The sequence below is a fragment of the Papaver somniferum genome, chromosome 9 (genome assembly GCF_003573695.1).
Source record: "Papaver somniferum cultivar HN1 chromosome 9, ASM357369v1, whole genome shotgun sequence".
NCBI classification, from domain to species: domain Eukaryota; kingdom Viridiplantae; phylum Streptophyta; class Magnoliopsida; order Ranunculales; family Papaveraceae; genus Papaver; species Papaver somniferum.
This window is the reverse complement of record NC_039366.1, coordinates 87942677-87964555: the sequence shown is the minus strand read 5'-3', so window position 1 is coordinate 87964555 and position 21879 is coordinate 87942677.

The window sequence follows — 21879 nt, the reverse complement described above, 5'->3', positions numbered from 1 at the left end:
TTTTTTATTTGATTTGATTTAGAATAGTTAGGGCGTCACTCTCCATAATGATTAGATCAAGCTTCTTCTCCACAACCACCATCAAAGCATCTTTGATTGCTCGAGTCAGTGCTTCTTTATAAAAACATACCAAGTAAGTTGATTGCGCACACACAAATTTTTAATTTGAATCTCTAAAGACGAATCCTATTCCTTCATTCTGGGAATTTAGATCCAAGCACATCAACATTTATTTTGCTCCCATCGTTAGGTGAAACCACCCAAGAAGAAACTGATTGTGGTGAGGAGATTGCAGATATGCTTTGTAAGGATGGGTTTCAATCGGGTTTGGCATCATTAACTTTGCTCTAGCTAGGATGATAGCTGGTTCTTTTGATTTTCATTGTGTACTAAATTATTATGGTTTGTGCAAATTGACCACATCAATTACGCAATCAATGAGAAGTTATTTGTTCTACTAGACGCATCTTTACAAAATTTAAGCTAAACCCAAAATATGACGTATTGTTTGAAGGTAAAGTTGTGGAATTGAAATTTTTGTATTTTCATTAGTCTTCAAATTCTAGTAAGATAGTTGTAGGTTACTAGAATGTGCGTAATTGATTCAATTTTAAACTTGCATCTTGGACAACTATAATCTGATATGTGGGTGAGTTTTTCAGGGATTTCCATTACTAGTATAACTCATTCCAGTCTTTCCAAACTAATAAATGAATTGGTGTAGGTAATTTATGCTTCCACATGTCCATAAGTCAGAGTTTGTTTTATCACCATTAACAATTAAGACAAAATAAGTATATTCTTACTAGAGTTACCATTTAGAGGGTTAAAAACTGAGAGCGACTTGTTCAATCTTCTCTTTTGAGGATTGACCAAAACAACACTAGCTTTGTTGTATCCCGAGTTCTACAATTATGATATATTAAGTCATTTATTGTTAGATTTTTATCTGGGCTAGTATTGATCTTTGGTGTGGCAGTTCATTTTCAAGAGATCCAATTGTCACACCAAGGATAAACCCATGAAATAAAATGTTTAATCTTCCTTCTTGCTTGGGACAAAAATTGGGTCAGGCAGCTGTAGAAATCGTCGAAGGTCACCATGATCGAGGAAGGCCGAGCCTAGGTTTGAACCACATGGAGTTCGATGTCTTTGGTCGAGGATATGAGGTGTGTAAGAAGGGTAACGACAAAGGTGGCATTGCACAATTATCGATTCGTGTGTGAATGTCTAATGAACATGTCATGCATAAATGACTTCATAATAGTTTGTTATTAAGAAGCTATCTCCACAAAAAGAGATGTTTTGAAGCCGCCACCTGACTAAGTAGAGTCGGGACCTTTTTTTAACTAGTTTGAATTCTTATGGGAAAACAAATATATAGTGATGACCTACATGTTCATATTCTACTATTAGAGAGTCTGAGTAAGGAGACTCTAATACGGGATGAGAGGGGTTAGGCACTCGTCGACTGCCCAATCATAATATTGTACTCTACTTTATGATTAAAGGGGGACATGTCTATAATTTATCTTACCAAAATATACAGAAGCATTCTTTTGAATGTGGACCTAGAATCTAGGACTTGCAAAAGAGCGTGAATAAATTTTTATTTTTTTGAGATATATAAAACTAAGGCATAGTTGAAACCTTGTCGAAGCTTCGACTATTAATCCAGACGTTCATAGTTTAGGTCAACTCCCGACAATTCAGAAAACTAGAGAATGTTGGTCAGTCTTAAACATGAGACTTGCAAAGAATACAATTAACATCATCCATACCAGAATTGTTAGAGCATCGCTCGATTGAACCCACCAACCGTTGGTATGTCAAGTTTGGTTTTCATATTTTAGTATCAAAACTCAATTATAGTCGCTTGATTAAATGTACTATAGACCAACTTCATTTAGGTTAGACTAGAAAGTCTATGAATGTTGAGACATACAAGTATTACTGTGAAAACCTGAAGAGGTATCGACTACAACGAAGATATCATCCTTCCATTTACGGTATTGTGACACTGACTTGACTTGTTTCCATTTCGGTCATTATTTTCAAGTCTTTTAAGATGGAAAACATAACATGTGAGGTTATATTTAATACTGTCGTATTAGACTTGATCATTTTAGTATGATCAAAGTGTCAAGGAAGAATATTTGATTACGAAGTATAACGTTTATCTTTGAACTTCGTAAATGTGACATCGACATAATATATGTAACTCGTTACTTGATTTTATATTGGTTATATGTGTGATTTCATCCTAGGAAACTATGTTTGATATCCTATGAAACTATGTTTGATTACATATGTTTAAAGGAAGTACATATACGAAACATGTTTCGTAATCGAAAGGAAGCGTTCTGGTCCGGTTTTCATTGAAGATCTATTGGATGACCAATTCGAAACTAGGTAACAACCTTGGTAGAACCGATGTTGACTTATGTAAATAGCTATCGTAGAACCGGTCTTTACCTAGTTTGGGATATGCGATAGAACCGATCTTGACTTATGTTGAGAACCTTGGTAGAACTGATCCTTACCTATTTTGGGAAACATGGTATGGAATCGATCCTAGCTATTGTTTGGAGTCATGGTAGGACCGATCCTTACCTGTATTAGGAATCTTGGTAGAACTGATCTTAGTTATTGTTGGGAGCCATGGTGGAATCGGTCCCTACCTATATTTTGAGACTTGGTAGAACCGATCTTAACCTATGTTAGGAATCATGGTAGAACTGATCCCAAAAGCAGAATCGATCCTTCATATTCACATATTACTTTACGGTTGTGTGTGAGTTTGGAATTAGGGTTTGCTAATTTGGAAAGTTCCAGATGTTGACATATTTTGGACATGAGTATAATTCTTATCTTTTATTGTCCAAAGATATTTCTTGATACTCAAGGTGATCCCAATCCGAAATATTGAGAATCTTTTAATTAAGAGTTTTCCATTATATGCTTTTTATTTTCCAGCAAATCAAAACATATCTCTTGGAAAGTTATATTAGTTAAATGCTAAATTAATATTAGATATTTTCTAATGAGATATTTTGGAATTACAGGTTGGATATTAGTTGGAAATAGGAAAACTGAAATTAAGTTCTTATTGCATATGTTGAGAATATTTTAGGTTTTGGAATATCCTGGTTGTCCAAACAACCTTGGTCTATAAATAGTTGAGTTTGCATTTCTAACAAACTATCCTAAAAGCCAAGGAAACTTCACTTGTTTTTTTTATCTCTCTCTTTCCAATGTAAGCAACACACAATGGTGTGGTCTATCTTCTACTGTCAGGTTCACAAGTATCATAATGTTTTTGTTTTCATCATTTACTGGATACTCATTCTTTATCCGTTGTATAGTTTCATATCTCTCTAATTTGTCACTGTTCTTGCTTGTTACAACGATCCTTACCATTTGTTGCAGTAGTTGATCATAGTGTTAAGTTCAAAATAATTTTTTGATAATTTATAAAACAAAAGAGTAATTGTGTTACTTACATAATCATTTGTTGACAGAACCAAATGTTTTAAGTATGCTTTTTCGTGTTGGCGTCCATCTTTGAATGCAGAATGCTGATATATTAATTTATTATTTCTGTGTGAAAAAAGTCGTTATCCATCAGCTCTTGGATTCTATACCCAGTGATGTTGATTTGCACATCTCCACCGCAGTAGTGAAAAATACTAGATGTTATACCGCATTTTCGGAGAACCACAAAGGAAACATGTTTTCAATAAAAACATACTTATATCACTTTGATATGTAAATAAAAGTATAGAAAAATATAAACTAATAAGATCAAGTTGTGTTGTTGACAACAGTTTTTGGTGTCAACTTGTTTTGTTGATATCAAAATCTTTAAAACCCGAAATGTAGTGTTCGGTATGACAATTCTTTCATATAATAATATTATATCTTTAACAAATTTTCATTTTGATTAATGCTAGAGAATCGTTAGCACATATCTATCATTTTAATTAATGCTGAATAAATTCATTGTTGACCTGCTTTTTGAGTGAAAACTTCCCAGAGTGATAACCTTTGTTATACAAGGCTTCTTGTTTTTCCTGAGTACCCAAATCACTCTAACTTTGCTCCTTAAATGACTCATCAAATTGTATTTCCAAACTACTTTCACTTTGCTTTGTTATCAGAATGGATTTCAATGTATCGGCGAAATCATATCCACCTGTATATGACCCTCCCATTGTATTATTTGGTGACGACTCTCCAACTGGTTTTTTAGTAGCTTTTAAACGTCGTATATTTGATTCCTTATCAAGGTGTTGTTTCAGGATTCTGTCAACGCGATCAATTTCTTCGAAATGTTTTGGAATTAGTAGCATGTTTTCTTTATTATTTTTGACTAGATTGATTAAGAATATTGTGTTGTTGACAAAATTTGTGCTTTTAGTCTTATCTCAAACACATACTTGATTTCTTGTTTGTCACACGAAAAGTAAAGATTCTCCTCTTCCAAGTCCTTGTTCTTTTACTTCTCGTCTTCCAATTTCTTATCAACCTCTTCTAGGAGAATCAATGGCTTATCAACTTCTAGTAGCATCTCCACACACTCTTGTTCAAACTGCAAAGTAAATTACAACGCAGCGAGCAAAAAATGTAGTGCTAAATACTCTTTCACCTTTTTAGGGTGTCAGCTGTGCTTGTTGATACTAGTTTTTAGGATCAACTTTACTTGTTGACACCCATACTCTGAAATCAAACATGTTTTTTGAGTTGCACTTAATGGTGTCAACTGTGCTTGTTAATACCAGTTTTATGGGATAAACTTTGCTAGTTGACACCACAAAAACAAATAAATTTTCAACTAAACTATCATATGTTAATTGAAAAGTATTACTCCCTCCGTCTTTTTTATTTGTCCTCTTTCACAAAGTTAAAATATTAAGGAGATCGGAGAAAATGTCATGACTACCTTCATTAAATGCTAGATTATTACTAAAATTAAAATTCACATATGTAATATATGAAAACATATATCAGATAATTTTATTGCTTTTGGTGAAATTTTTAAAAGAGGATAAAAACAAATATCTTCCCACTAATTTTGTTTATATCATCAATCTTATTTTGGTTAGCCATGAACACACACATATATATATATATATATTTAAAGAAAAAGAATGAAAACTAATACAAAGGATATTAAGTAGATTTGTTTCTTTATATATGGAGATATTGTTAAGATTTTGGATAGAGATTATATTTACAATGATTTTATAATTATGATAATTTAAGGATATATTTAATATTTTAATGAGAAAATACGTTTATAAACAGAAGGGACAGATAAAAACGACAACCGAAATAAAATAGAGGACAGATAAAAAAAGACAGAGGAGATAATTAATAATTTAAACACTTATTGTACACTTGAACCAATCCATATTGATCCCTTGATTTTCAACTTCCTTGGTGTTTTCGTTCATATCTTTCAAAACTTCTCGCAGAATGTTGTTTGGCACCACCTAAGGAACCTTGGTGTTGAATTTTCGAACCCTTTTATTTTCTCAATGTAACCGTTTACATGCATGTATGTTTTTGAGACATAAATTATATGCAACATTTCGAATAAAAAAAAGAAACATAACAAATTTTATATATACCAACAACACTGGTGTGCAACCAGCGACACTCTGGTTGTCTCCTACTTGATTTTCAATATTATGTAATAAGGTTTCCAGAATTCTGTCTTGCCAAGACACCTCGTCCATGTGCAAGATTAATGGCACACACATTTTTGCAAAGGTTCTACCCCGTGAGTTTGTGAAAAATGGTACAAGGCTAAGCCACATCGCGAAGACCCTTAAGAAATGTTACGGGTCATCATCATTTGTTGTTGTATTCTTCAAAAAAAATTCTATCTCTGCCTTTAGTATTATATCTTTATTCTCCCTTATGAACTTTTTTTTCAAGAAGAAATTAACACTGTAAAGAGTGATGGTAATGTCAACTTCTTTATCATATCTTCACTTTCTATAACTCTTGGCATCTTAAAGATCAAAGAAAAATCATTTGGTGTCAGAGTGCAGGGGCCTGAGTCTCCGAATGTGAACTTCTTTGTAACTTTGTTGTATCCACTAATTATGAACTCGATGACAATAGGAATGTTTGTCAGACATTTTTCATTGATCATTTCTTCTTCATTATATTTATTTTCTTCTTGTTCAACAACCTTTTTCCCTATGTATGTTGTGTCAACTTTAACCTCTTTTTCAGTGTTACATTTAGCTTTTTTTCGGTTGAATGGGCTAGACAACTCGAAGAATGGACTGTTTCTCAGTGCTTTTGAGTTTTTTGGTTTCTTCTTATGAACGCAATCTTCTACTTCAATAATTTGGTATAAAATTTCAACCATATCAATAAGTGGAAGAAGACTAGCTTTAAACTTAGTCTCGCTGGCCCTCAACTTACTTACATCTATACAAATCAATCATATTATAAACAAGAGAATCTTAGTTTGACACCATAATCAGAAGAAGAAAAAAAATCATGTTTCTGGATCCTAGATATGATGTCAACTGTGCACGTTGATGCTAAATTTTGGGATGAACTGTGCTTGTTGATATCAGATTTTTGGAACAACTTTGTACACCATAATTCGAAACCAACATCTTTCTGGATTCCAAATATGATTTTAACTTTGCCTGTCGACACCATGATCAACCTTAGATAGTCATTTAGATGTTCAAATCCATTTAACAAAAAATTAAAAGACCTTCATGAAAAATTTCAGACATAACACATATTAATACTGTTAGAGCATTGCTCGGTTAAACCCGCCAAGCGTTGGTATGTCAAGGTTGGTTGTCATATTTTAGTATCAGAACTCATAAGTCGCTTGATTAGATTACTAGAGTCAACTTTGTTAGGTTAGACTAGGAAGTATAGATATATTGAGACATACAAATATTACTCTGAAGACTTGAAGATTCCGAAACGTACCGACATCGACAATAACATCATCCTTTCGCTTGAGTTTAGTAATACATGACTTGACTTGTTTCCATTCTTATATTGTAAGATTTCAAGTCGTTTCTGATTGAAAACATAACATGCGAAGTTATATATGTGAAACTCTAGTATAATAGACCTGATCATCATATTGTGATTAAAGTGTCAAGAAACAATATCTTACTATAAAAAATAAAAAGCTTATTTTTAGTCGTCATTTCTTTTGGTCGTGTGCACTTGAAATGACATAATTACCTCTCTTTGTTTTCAGTTATATCACTTAGTTTGTTGGATATTTTCCAAAAACGAGGGGAAAATAACTATTCTGCATTTTTTTTATTCTTCGTCGAACGATTCACTCTTTACCCAAAATACAGTATCCACTCAATTATGTTTAAACAATATGATTTAGATATTCAGGTTCTGATCCAACAACAAATAATTACGGTTTCAAATATTAGTACTTCTCTAGAAATAAATAAAAAAATCATGGATTTCAAAGAAAACCAAAACCAAGAGAAAGGAGTTGGAGTTGCAGTAACTGATAATATGAAGAAGAAAACAATGAAACTAATTCCGAAGAGAAAAAATAAAATGAAGAGAATTTTTTTAGGGGTTTAATGCCAAAGACAGTATGCTATCAACTGCAATATTTTATGTCTCAATTTGTAAATGCTAGAGTTAGAAAGGGTCTTTCAACTGCTTGATGTAATTACCGATTTGATTTTGTCATCTCAAATCCTCTTGAAAAGAGTGATTGGGATCTTTTGTTAGAGAACAAAGTTTCTGAGGAAGATGAAAGGAAATCGGAGAAATCCTCTTTTCTTTATATTAGTGAAATTGGGGATTTTTCATTCCCTTCCCCATGTAATTTTTAAAGTAATTGAGTTAGTAATTTCAGTTCCATGTTGGGCATAACATGTTTAAATGATTGGATTTTGTTATGATAGATGTCAATTTTACAAAGTAAGTTAAAATAAGCTAAAAAGTAGAGCGAAAATAGTGTCATTTTGCAGTGTAAGTGAAAATATCTTTTAACTGTTTGTGGAAATGTCAAACAGATTAGTACTTTTTAGTGACTTTACATGAATTTGAGTATAGCACTTGAGTCTTGACATTTATCGAACAATGCAATTCTTTTTGTTGTCTGGTGTCCAAGTAAAAAGTCACAGATTTTGGAAACTTTTATTTGTCTTTATGAGAACCCAACACATCTTTAAAGTGATTAGTAGCGGATTAAGTAGGCTGACTTCAAGATACAATCAGAACTTTCATGTCAGTCGGACTCCAAATTAGTTAAGCTGTCATTCCCAACTATTTATTCTGGATTTCGTTTTTGAAAATTTAACGTTACTCCATTAAATGTTCAGTTGCTTAATCCTCTAAATGGAGAAATCTAGGCTTAGTTACCAATTATTATAAGATAGTTATAACAATCTTATATCTTGATTTTATTTATTTATATTCGGTAAAGAGAACTCTGGGTTGTCATAAGTATATATGCTTTAGATGGTTAATTAATTTTGTAGATTGCTTGAATGTAGCTGACACTGATCGAAAAGGTTAGAATGCTCTCACATTTGGTGCACATTGTACCTTATGTACCGAAGATGTCCTTTGCCAATTCCTATATTATGCACTTTCTATACGTGATCCTGGTCAATTTTTATATGATTTATCTGATGATGCTCTACTGAAAATAAAAAGAATGCCAGATATTTCTAGGGGTATATAGAGTTCAATCCTTTAGGGTAGATGATCCCCAGAGAAATGGAATGTATAGATAAGCAACTTGTTGATTGTAGTGTCCGAGTTTGTTTTCCTCTGAAAGTAGATATTAAGCTCCCCATTTTGCAGGTGTAAAAAACTCACTACTGATGGTTTGCGTTGAAGATTGCTAATAAAATCAGAGCATGTCAGAGATTTGCTACGTACATAGTCGTTTCCAATATGGTCTGAAGGTGGTCAAGTAGGTACTGCCACATAAAGAATTCTTTATGACATGTAAACTTTAACAACTATTATGTACTCGCACTTTTTTTATAAGTTGTACTTATAAGTATTGTTATTTATCAAAGGATGTGGATTTTGCATCATAAAACAAAATGATGTATGAGATTGTTTACAAAGCTTTGAAAGTCGTTAGCCTTGACGGTGTTAAGCATCCGACAAACATGGAAAAGAGAGGTTTAATGTGTGAAATTGAAAGCAAATGAATCCATGAAAAAGGTTGTATTGCTTATCGTATTGTTTTGGAATGGAATAAAGGGTGCATCGCGCGTGTGGCTTGACTAGTATCAATAGTTATAAGTGCTTTTGTTAGAGCATTATTCAGTTGAACCCACCCATTGTTGGTATTTCAAGGTTGGTTGTCATATTTTAGTATCAAAACTCAGTAGTCGCTTGATTAGATTACTAGAGTCAACTTCGTTGGGTTAGACTAGGAAGTCTAGAAATATTGAGACATACAAGTATTACTCTGAATACCTGAAAATTCCGAAGTTGTATCGACATTGATGATAACATCATCCTTCCCCTTGAGTTAGTAGTACATGACTTGACTTGTTTCCATTTCTATATCGTAAGATTTCAAGTTGTTTATCATTGAAAATATAACATGCAAAGTTATATATGTGAAACTCTAATATAATAAACTTGATCATCAAATTGTGATAAAAGTGTTTAGGAACAATATATATTAATAGTGATAAGTGATTTATATTGGTATACTGAATTACAAAGTATAATGTTATCTTTTGAACTTTGTAATTGCGACGTCAACATACTCTTTGTAACTCGTTAGTAGATTCTGTAGTGAGCATATGCTTGATTTCATACCTAGAAAACTATGTTTAATTATATGAGTCTAAGGAATTAGACATACAAACTTTTTTCATAGTCGAAAGGAAATCAAAAGGATTGATGGTCCGTTTTCCATCGAAGATCTTAAGGTTTGACTGATCCTAACCTATATACGTAATCAAGGTAGAACCGATCCTAGATTATATTGGCAGTCAAGGTATAACCGATCCCTAATATATTTGGACTCAAGGTAGAACCGGTCCTAACTTGCTTTAGGAATAATGGTAGAACCGGTCCCAATAAGAAAAACCGATTTCTTTAAGTCACGTACACTTTAGGGTTTGTGTGATTTGGAAATTTGGTTTGCAAATTAGGAAAATTCAATATATCGACACTAATGAATAATTTGAATATGTGCTGAAATCTTATTTCTTAACTGTTCAAAGATATTCCTTGATACTCATGGTGAGATCCCAAACCGAAATAAGTAGAGAATCTTTTTAAGATTTTCGAAATTAATATTTTTTGTTTTACCAGCAATCAAAACATATCACTGAAAAGATATTAATAATATGATTTCAAGTGAATTTCCTTCACTGTGGTTAAAAGCTAAACAAAACTCTCTTCTTAGAATGCCATTCATAATCCTGATGCGTACATAAATTCCAAGGTGGCCTAGGTTTTCGCAACCTTAAACATGTTAATCTCTCTTTGTTAACTAAAACAGCTTGGAATTTCATTCATAATCCTGATGCGCTATGGGTTATTATCTTGAAATGTAAGTATTTTAAACATTATCATCCCCTTCATTATACTAAGAAGGTGGACTGTTCCTGGTCTTGAAGAAGTATTGGCCGTGGTCTCAAGGTCATTAGGGATAACTCCATTTGGGAGGTTAGAAATGGTGATGATATATCTGCTTTTACAGATAATTGGTTTCATAATGTTGTTGAACCTAAGTGTATTTCTAACCCTAATCCTAATTTTGTTGTTTCTACTTTCATTGATAAGGAAACAAAAGCTTGGAATTCTGAGTTAGTCAATACCTATTTTACACCACAGAAAGCTAGTAATATTTTAGTGTTTATGGGTAAAAACTGTTTCTGCTGGTTTTGGTAAATTTGGGTGTGTGTTGATGAGAAACGAGTCTAAACCTAAAACAAATGCACTGCACGGGAGTACTTTTAGATTCGATAGATCAATCTGTACAATCCTGGCCTAAACCAAGAAATGGTTGTTCCAGTCTTGCTTCGGTCATAAAGTGAAGGAGAAGGGTTAGTCTTAGGGAGGGAAGCGAAGAAGGTGTTGAGACCAGAATGGTTAATTCTGAAGGTGTGGCTATTTTATGACTTGTATCAGAATTTGGAACTGGCTTGCGGAATGAAAGCTATCAGTTCTTTGGTATTTTTCTGGATATTGTGTTGTTGTTTGATGGAAATAGGTAAAACCTATTTATACAAGTCATAATTGAATACACCCTGGTCTTTGTAGGAAGTGGGAGTGATTGAGTGATGGAAGAGTGGAGTAACGTATAACTGCCAGAAACCACACCTCCACTATGAAGGAAGCGGGTTCGTTTACACCCACAACTTCTTGCCTCCACTAACTGCCCTGTTTTCCTGACACTTTCTGAAAAAGTGGGGGTCTAACAACACCACCCAATATTTCGCTTAGAAATCTGTATGGACTAACTCCGAAATACTTTGATAGAGAATCAACTAGAAAGTCAGACTCAATCTAGATAAAAGAATCTCAAGGAGTTAATATCTCTCTCTTGATTTGATTTTTAGTCAAGCTAAAAACAATAGCGAGTCTTTATCAAATACAAGGAATACTTGGACGGTACCAAAGACCAATGTCCAAGGATCAATCAATATCAATCAACAACCAAAGGTTGGATTTCCAATTGATGATCACGAACGCACAACCTGTATTATTTCAATTATATAAAATATAATGCGGAAAAGAAATAACACAAACACTAGAAATTTTGTTAACGAGGAAACCGCAAATGCAGAAAAACCCCGGGACCTAGTCCAGATTGAATACACACTGTATTAAGCCGCTACAGACACTAGCCTACTGCAAACTAACTTCGGACTGGACTATAGTTGAACCCCAATCAGTCTCCCACTGATTCAAGGTACAATTGTACTCCTACGCCTCTGATCCCAGCAGGATACTGCACACTTGATTCCCTTAGCTGATCTCACCCACAACCAAGAGTTGCTGCAACCCAAAATCACAGACTTGATAAGAAACAGATCTGTCTCACATAGAAAAGTCTATCAAAGGATAAATCTGTCTCCCACAGATAAACCCTAAGTTTTGTTCCGTCTTTTAATATAAAATCAAGGTGAACAAGAACCAATTGATAATTCGGTCTTATATTCCCGAAGAACATCCTAGATTAATCAATCACCTCTCTACAATCCTTCCTGACTACACAGGCGGTTTGTCGATGAATCACAAATAGTGAGACGAAGATGTTTGTGACTTCTTTATCTTTCCTATCGGAGAACTCTCACGATCTCAAGCCAATAAATTGATTGTACTCGTACGATAGAAGATGCAAGATCAGATCACACAACTACGATAAAGTAGTATCGGTCTGACTTCACAATCCCAATAAAGTCTTTAAGTCGTTAACCTGATTTTAGAGAAGAAAATCAAAGGTTAATGGAGATCGACTCTAGCGGGCGCACTAGTAGCACGCAGACGTGTGGGGATTAGTTTTGCACAATGCTAGATGTCTCCTTTATATAGCCTTCAAATCAGGGTTTTGCTTTAGGTACAAAGCAATCCTTATTCACCGTTAGATGAAAACCTGATTTAGATTCAAGCTAATATTTCTCAACTGTTAGATCGAAAACTTAGCTTGTCACACACACTTGGGTAGACGTTTACTGGGTTTTTGAAAACCATGCCCAAACGTGTACGTGTATGTTGGTTCAACATAGTAACCCAAAAAGTTTAACCATATGAGCATTTCATATTAACCTTGTTCTTCTTCACCATAACTAGTTCTATTGACTCAAATGAACTAGTTAAAGAGTTGTTCAATTGCTATGAGATCTTATGTAACTACACAAGACACAATTGAAACAAAGATGATTCGATTCGATTGAATCGGCTCATGAACATTATAGCCACGGTTTCCATAAACCATTCCTTAGTAATTTAATGTTTCATGTTCATAGCATATCTTTAGATCATAACCTCTTAAGTTCAGAAACAAGTTCGCGGACTTAAGTTAATCGGTTGAGTTTTCCAAACTCAGCAGAAATTCTCAAAAAGATAACTTCCGCCAGTTCGCGGACTGGGTTCGCGGACTGAGTTCGCGAACTTAGCACACAAACGAGTTTTGGAAAATCCAGCAGAAATTCTCGGTCGAGAACTTCCGACAGTTCGCGAACTTGGCAATCCAATTCCACAATCCTCCTGATTTCTCTTGATCAACAAAGTTCGAAAACTTCGGTTCAAGGAATACATGGTTATGTAATATAAACTCTCATTTCAATCATTGAGACATTCTCAGAGGACGCTATGTAGCCGTTATTCACATACCGATTCACGTCAGAGAAATTCTCAAAGTGATTGAAACTTTTCATGACTTTCGTCACTAGGTGAAGATAAACTTGATCAAAGCGAAACGCTTTACTAACACACGATTTCGAGATAAAAGATAAGCAATGAATGCTCAGCTCGAAATGTCAAATGTGTATGATCTAGTCTGTATAGCATACGACTTTTGTCTCATAAGAAGTAGGAGATAGAAGAGATAGACTTTTGAGTGATAGATAAGTTTAAGTCTCCACATACCTTTTTCTTGATGAAGTTCCACGGTTCCTTGTATAAATATTCGTCGTTGTATGATGAATCGCCATGAATTCCTTGAGCTCAACTACACTTTTCTATCCTAGTCCGAGACTTAGCTATGTAGGCTAGAAATCAAAACTCATAGTTTTGATCACTAACATTGACAAACATGCTTGAGATAGCAACGCATGCGAGGTTGACCGAGCTATGCTCTAACAATCTCCCCCTTTGTCAATTTTAGTGACAAAACTATTAATACATATGGAATACAAAAAAGATAAACTTTAGTGGCTCCTATTCCATAGTCTAATCTTCAACGTTCCCTGAAATCTTCGTCCTTCCAAGTTGTCCAATGATCCCAAAGGTTGTAAGTTTAGCACCATCGTTGTTGAAGATCCGTATCCATAACAATGAGAGAAATCGAGATTCTCGATCATTATTATACAGTGTCATAGTATTATTATATAACATCAAATTCCAATTGTATCACGACTTTAACAATAATACTACGGTGATATGTATCACTCCCCCTTAGTCAATACTCCATCTCGATCATGGAAACCACTCCCCCTTACACAATGATCCGAAAACCATATATATTTGTGGTGTGAACTACAATATTTCTCCCCTTTTTGTCAATAAAATTGGCAAAAGTACAAGAATGGGATCATAATGAAATTTCCACAAGAGACATTTCATGACCAAAAGAAAAATACATACCAACTTGATTTAGATGAAATCTAATAGCCGAAGCTAACAACATTCATCAAGGAGTTTTAAGATACAAGATATCCCCTATAAAATTCCACAGCCGCACTCCCCGCAAGATATTACCATTAAGCCAAGTTCAAAAGAACTCTCCCCCATTTGATGTCATTCTCGAGAGAAAAACAAGAGCGACCTTAATTTCGAAAGAAAAGAAAGATTTTTTATTGGACACCAAAAACCATGAGAATGATTTTTGACATCCAAAACTCAACCAAATTAACCACAAGTAAACACATGATTAATTCAATTGGAATATGCAACTAAATCAAACCACAAAAATGATTAATTTAATTGAAAGTGCTCAACATAAGTAAACTTACGGAGCTACGACTAAGGTAATCATACGGAGATGACTAACTTAACCGTTCAAATACTCAACATAATGAAAACCTTACGGAATATATGACTACATTAACCAAAGAACATGATAGTGTAGCCTTTGATATACTCAACACAAGAACTTGTGGAATATATGAAAACTCAACTAGATTAATTACAAGAGAACCTATAATTAATCTAATTGGAATACAAACAACCAAACTAATCACCGAAGTAATCAATTTAATTATTTTGGGATCAACATAAGAGAACTTATGGAACCCCGACTAAGTTCATCATAGAATATGACAACCTTAATCGTACATGTACTCAACATAAGAAAGAAAACTTATGGAGTACTAACTAAATAACCAAACTAGTTGATTAATTTAGTTCCTAATTCTCGACATATAACATCTCATGGAACAACCAACAAATCCAAGGTAAATCGACTTAGTTGTAAGGTGCTCAACATAAGACACACAATAGAGCCTTCACGGTAAAACATAATAAAATGGATCAATGAAGATCAATACCGCGGATAACATACAAGGATCTATATATTTTCCATTATAACTACATAATAGACTTTATCCTTGTTGAACAAAAGATTTTATCCTATTTTCCATCAAATACATGATTGCATAGGCATAACTTTTGTATATGTCAAAAGTCCATTCGTCCTTTCATCAATACGAATACCAATTTATGAACGACTTTACTTTTGACAACATATGGGACCTTCAAATTCACGGATGCAAACAATACATATCCCATAAACAATTGCAATATCACAAAATCATAAAGATTAATACTGCAATAAAAATCTTTGCCCTTAGAAGGTAGAATCAATCTTTTTCGCACGGATTTATACCAAGAGTGGTTACCAAAAGCGTATAAAAAAGATTTCCTTAACAAAGAAGAACATACAAAGTAATTGACGACTATGTACCATAGTTCACATGAGATGATTGTGAACACTCAAGAATATATAGCAATGTGAACTACTACCCATTCTCGAACTTCCTTCTTTGTGATTCACCAGCATCAGTACATCACTCTTGTAATAGCCACAAAATAGCTTAGAATAGGATTTCTCCAAGAATCCCAGTGCCCAAGTCCAAGAGAATAGAACAAGTGCAACGAAACAGAGTAAACACTAAAAAACAAGAGACGGGACAAAGACCAATATTAACTCATCCAAATTCAACAATTCTCATCTCCATTTTGAAGGGAATTCAATAAGGAAGATAATTCAAAAAGAATGAGGTAAATCCGAGTTCGGACGAAGAAGTTACAGCCAAAACAAGTTTACCGAATATCGACGTCAAGTATGCATACGGGTTTGCGAACTTAAACCCCTGGATTTTGATTTTGAATGTTGTTATGCATACTTGGTATGTGTACCATCTAGTCCAAACATCCCGAACTATTATTTTCAAACCTAAACATTTAAGAACCTTAAACACAGATCAAGTTAGGTAGAAATGAACGATAAGCAAGATTATTATAAGTATTCTAAGCAAATAAAAGTACAAATCTTTCTCAAGTTTATAGACATACCTTTTTAGATGAATCCAATCGAATTCTACCGCCTTACCGAACATAATCTGTGTGCCCCAATTCTTGTGCTTCCCTCACCGTATACAAAGCGGGGCATTCCTTGGTGAGGATGCACTTCCAACACAATCAAGTTGCGTTGGGGTGAACAAAGTCTTGCTCACCACAAGTGACTTTTGGATTATCATGAAGGAGATCTCTTTTAGAACCTTTCATATCCAAATCCATCTTCCCAAAGAACTCTTTAAGTTCCAGCATCATGGATACTGCTTTCTCCATAGTCATGGAACTTTCTGGGAGATCATTCCTTTTCATACTCAAAACATCATTGACTTTCTTTGGTATCCACTTTTGAGTGCGTTTAGGGACGACCGAAACCTTCTTCCCATTACTCTCTTCAAGATTTTCCGAAAGAGAATTGGATTGACTATTCTTTTGCAAGTTAGTCTTTCTCCAATTGGGAGCATCAGATCTTGTCTTCGTCTTTACGAAGTTATCCTTTTGATAACCATTACGATTATGAAAAGGCTTTGTATGACGTTTATAGGCAAATCTAGGATTATCACAACACTGATTTCTTTGCCTAAAGGTTGGACGTTTACAACTCGTAATGTCAAGAGTATTAGACTTAACATATGATCCCGGTTTAATAACTTCTTTTGACACCCAAACAAGAATATCATGAAGTTTTTCATTCCTTATACGAAAACGACATCTCCTTTCCAGGTGACCTTTGTTTCCACAATAATGACAAATATAAGGAACGTTCTTACCCGGATTCATGTGTGCTGGTTTTGGAGGTTGATATACTTTGCTCTTTTGAACCTTAACTGTAGGTGAAAGTATTTCACTTTTGCCATCAGTGGAAACCTTTTCTTGAGAAGAATCACTATCCTTGACAAATTTTACCTCTTTGCTAATAATTGGAGCATCTATTCCCTTATAGCCCAATCCTCGTGTATCACGATGATTTTTACTTGCTATTAGCATAGTGGTTAATTTTCTTGAACTAATATTGAACTTTTTCAAGTAATCTTCCAACATCTTGATTTTATCAAGAGCAGCAGCTAAATCAGCCTCAAGGCGTTTTTCTCGAGCGAGATAAGCGCTTTCTCTGTCATCAAAACTTGTTTGCTGAGAGTTAAACCTTGCTTCAGATTCGACGAGTTTCTCTTCCAACAAAAAGTACTTTTGATAAAGATTATCACATTCAAGTGACTTCATACGTAGGTTTTCCTCAGTATCCTTGAGGATCGATTCGCAAGAACGATTCGAAAAATAAACACCCGCGTAACATCTTCTCAATTTCTTGTTTTTCGACAGAGAGGAGTCAGAAGAGGTGAGACATGAGAAGTTGTAATCTTCTTCATCTTCCACTAATCCAAAAACTTAACATACTCTGAGACTTCCTCATCAACATCTCTATCAATATCTGAATCACCTTCATCAGAAAGTTCATCCAACTGTTCTTCTAGGAGAGTTTCCCAATCAACAGTTTTTACATCAAGAGAATGTTTAGATATTAACTTTGATGTGACAGTTCTCTCAGGTGAATCCAAGCTTTTAGAATCATCCGGTAATTTCTGAACTGGTACGTTATTAAAGATAGACTCGTCCATAATCAGATCGCTACAAACACAGACTTGTAAGGTCTTTAATGTGTTTGCCTGCTCTGATACCAATTGAAAAAGCGGGGGTCTAACAACACCACCCAATATTTCGCTTAGAAATATGTATGGACTAACTCCGAAATACTTTGCTAGAGAATCAACTAAACAGTCAAACTCAATCTAGATAAAAGTATCTCAAGGAGTTAATATCTCTCTCTTGATTTGATTTTTACTCAAGATAAAAACAATAGCGGGTCTTTATCAAATACAAGGAATACTTGGACGGTACCAAAGACCAATGTCCAAGGATCAATCAATATCAATCAACGACCAAAGGTTGTATTTCCAATTAATGATCACGAACACACAACCTGTATTATTTCAATTATATAAAATATAATGCGGAAAAGAAATAACACAGACACCAGAAATTTTGTTAACGAGGAAACCGCAAATGCAGAAAAACCCCGGGACCTAGTCCAGATTGAATACACACTCTATTAAGCCGTTACAGAGACTAGCCTACTGCAAACTAACTTCAAACTGGACTATAGTTGAACCCCAATCAGTCTCCCACCGATCCAAGGTACAGTTGTACCCCTATGTCTCTGATCCCAGCAGGATACTGCGCACTTGATTCCCTTAGCTGATCTCACCCACAACCAAGAGTTGTTGCAACCCAAAATCACAGACTTGATAATAAACAGATCTGTCTCACACAGAAAAGTCTATCAAAGGATAAATCTGTCTCCCACAGATAAACCCTAGGTTTTGTTTCGTCTTTTGATATAAAGTCAAGGTGAACAGGAACCAATTGATAATCCAGTCTTATATTCCCGAAGAACAGACTAGATTAATCAATCACCTCTCTACAATCCTTCCTGACTACACAGGCGGTTTGTCGAGGAATCACAAACAGTGAGACGAAGATGTTTGTGACTTCTTTATCTTTCCTATCGGAGAACTCTCACGATCTCAAGCCAATCAATTGATTGTACTCGTACGATAGAAGATGCAAGATCAGATCACACAACTACGATAAAGTAGTATCGGTCTGGCTTCACAATCCCAATGAAGTCTTTAAGTCGTTAACCTGATTTTAGAGAAGAAAATCAAAGGTTAATGGAGATCGACTCTAGAGGGCGCACTAGTAGCACACAGACGTGTGGGGATTAGTTATGCACAATGCTAGATGTCTCCTTTATATAGCCTTCAAATCATGGTTTTGCCTTAGGTACAAAGCAATCTTTATTCACCGTTATATGAAAACCTGATTTAGATTCAAGCTAATATTTCTCAACCATTAGATCGAAAACTTAGCTTGTCACACACACTTGGGTAGACGTTTACTGGGTTTGTGAAAACCATGCCCAAACGTGTACGTGTATGTTGGTTCAACATAGTAACCCAAAAAGGTTAACCATATGAGCATTTCATATTAACCTTGTTGTTCTTCACCATAACTAGTTCTATTGACTCAAATGAACTAGTTAAAGAGTTGTTCAATTGCTATGAGATCTTATGTAACTACACAAGACACAATTGAAACAAAGATGATTCGATTCGATTGAATCGGCTCATGAACATTATAGCCACGGTTTGCATAAACCATTCCTTAGTAATTTAATATTTCATGTTCAGAGCACATCTTTAGATCATAAGTTCACAAACAAGTTCGCGGACTTAAGTTAATCGGTTGAGTTTTCCAAACTCAGCAGAAATTCTCGGGAAGAGAACTTCCGCCAGTTGCGGACTGAGTTCACGGACTGGGCACACAAACGAGTTTTGGAAAATCCAGCAAAAATTCTCGGTCGAGAACTTCCGACAGTTCGCGGACTGAGTCTGCGGACTGGGTTCGCGGACTTGGCAAGCCAATTCCACAATCCTCCTGATTTTTCTTGATCAACAAAGTTCGAAAACTTCGGTTCAAGGAATACATGGTTATGTAGTGTAAACTCTCATTTCAATCATTGAGACATTCTCATAGGACGCTATGTAGCCGTTATTCATAGACTGATTCACGTCAGAGCAATTCTCAAAGTGATTGAAACTTTTCATGACTTTCGTCACTAGGTGAAGATAAACTTGATCAAGGAGAAACGCTTTATCGACACACGATTTCGAGATAAAAGATAAGCAATGAATACTCAGCTCGAAATGTCAAATGTGTATGATCTAGTCTATATAGCATACGACTTTTGTCTCATAAGAAGTAGGAGATAGAAGAGATAGACTTTTGAGTGATAGATAAGTTCAAGTCTCCACATACCTTTTTGTTGATGAAGTTCCACGGTTCCTTGTATAGATCTTCGTCGTTGTATGATAAACCGCCATGAAGTCCTTGAGCTCAACTACACTTTTCTATCCTAGTCCGAGACTTAGCTATGTAGGCTAGAAATCAAGACTCATAGGTTTGATCACTAACATTGATAAATATGCTTGAGATAGCAACGCATGCGAGGTTGACCGAGCTATGCTCTAACACTTTCTTATGATGGACGTGTTGCACGCCGCACGCTGTAAACCGCCAGAACAATACCCTGATGAGCATCTCCCAGTTTGTGACATGTTTGATGTCTCGAATGTTTTCATGAAAAACGTGTAGAAGATTGCTATGTGTGGCAAGTCAAAGTCAAGAGACTTGCCACAGGAAAATAACATGTGATGCTATCAGGCTTGCCTTGGCTGGCCGCCTAAAACTTGCCACCGGCCTGTCAATTCTATGACGAATTTGGATGACTGATATTGTAGGTTATGAGAAAGGATGACCTTTGATTATGGCCACATCTTGTTGTATAGCAAAGTGGCGCCTGACGTAGCCATGGTATAGCGGCATGCCAGTGGCGTAGCCGTGGCAGCTGTTTTGGCATATTGGTGTTAGACCCAAATATGGCTCCGACAACATTGTCCATGTTGCCACATCAATCCCAATGCTCTGGGAAACGTTACTTGGCTTGGTTGGCGTATCAACTTTGCCTAAATTAGGGTTTGGCGTCTCGAAACCCTAATTAGCACATGCGCTGCGACACGGTTGCGTGGTTGACATAGTTAGCGCATGCCAGTGGCACGATAGTGCAAGTAGCGCCCGGCGTAGCCATGGCCGCTAGATTATGGCACATTGGTGTTAGACCCAAATGTGGCTCCGACAACATTGGACATGTTGCCACATCAATCCCAATACTCCGGGAAACGTTACTTGGCTTGGTTGGGGTAACAATTTTGCCTAAATTAGGGTTTGGCGTGCCAAAACCCTAACTAGTGCATACGGCATGTGGCCGTGGCGCATCGACGTTTTGTGCAAATGGTGCCATAGCCACGCCAAAGGAACCATAGGCAGGCCATCATATGGAAACGGCCACAGGAGTAAGAATTGCCACGGGTGGCTATGATATGGCGTCTTTATTAGGGATTCCTGGGTCCCGCACGGCTCGTGGCATGTTGTGGGGCCCGAAGTGGCATAATTTGTACCACGACTGGAAATTAGGGTTTCGACCATGAAAGGTCGTGTTTCTAGTTAGGATAACCACATTGAAGTCTGTTATGGCGTTGGCCACGAACAGAAGATGGGTTGGCACGTAAGTGCATTATTTATGGTATGTTGCCACGTTCGGCATGCTTCTGTGGCAAAGTGGCACGTCCGGCACATTGGGCATGCACGTTTGGCATGCCAGTTAGTGCATTGGCGCAACTTTGGAAATCCAATTTGGTATTGGCGCAATTTTTCCTCTCTTTTTAATACTGCGGCAGGTTTAGAGCAACCGGGTTGGTCGAAAAAGAGAGAGTCGGCCATACGCGGGCGTGGCCACACTTCTGGTGTGGGTGTGGCAAGTTTAAAGCGACCTGATTGGTCGATGGGAAATAAGGTCGGCAAGTATGGGCCCAGCCACAACTTATGTGCGTGTGGCGGGTTTAAGGTGACCTGATTGGTCAAGGGAAATAGGGCCGGTTTAGGAAACATGGGGCGTGGCCAATGGCAAATGGCGTCGGCTGGCCTAAGGCATGGCCATGCCTCCCTTTGCTG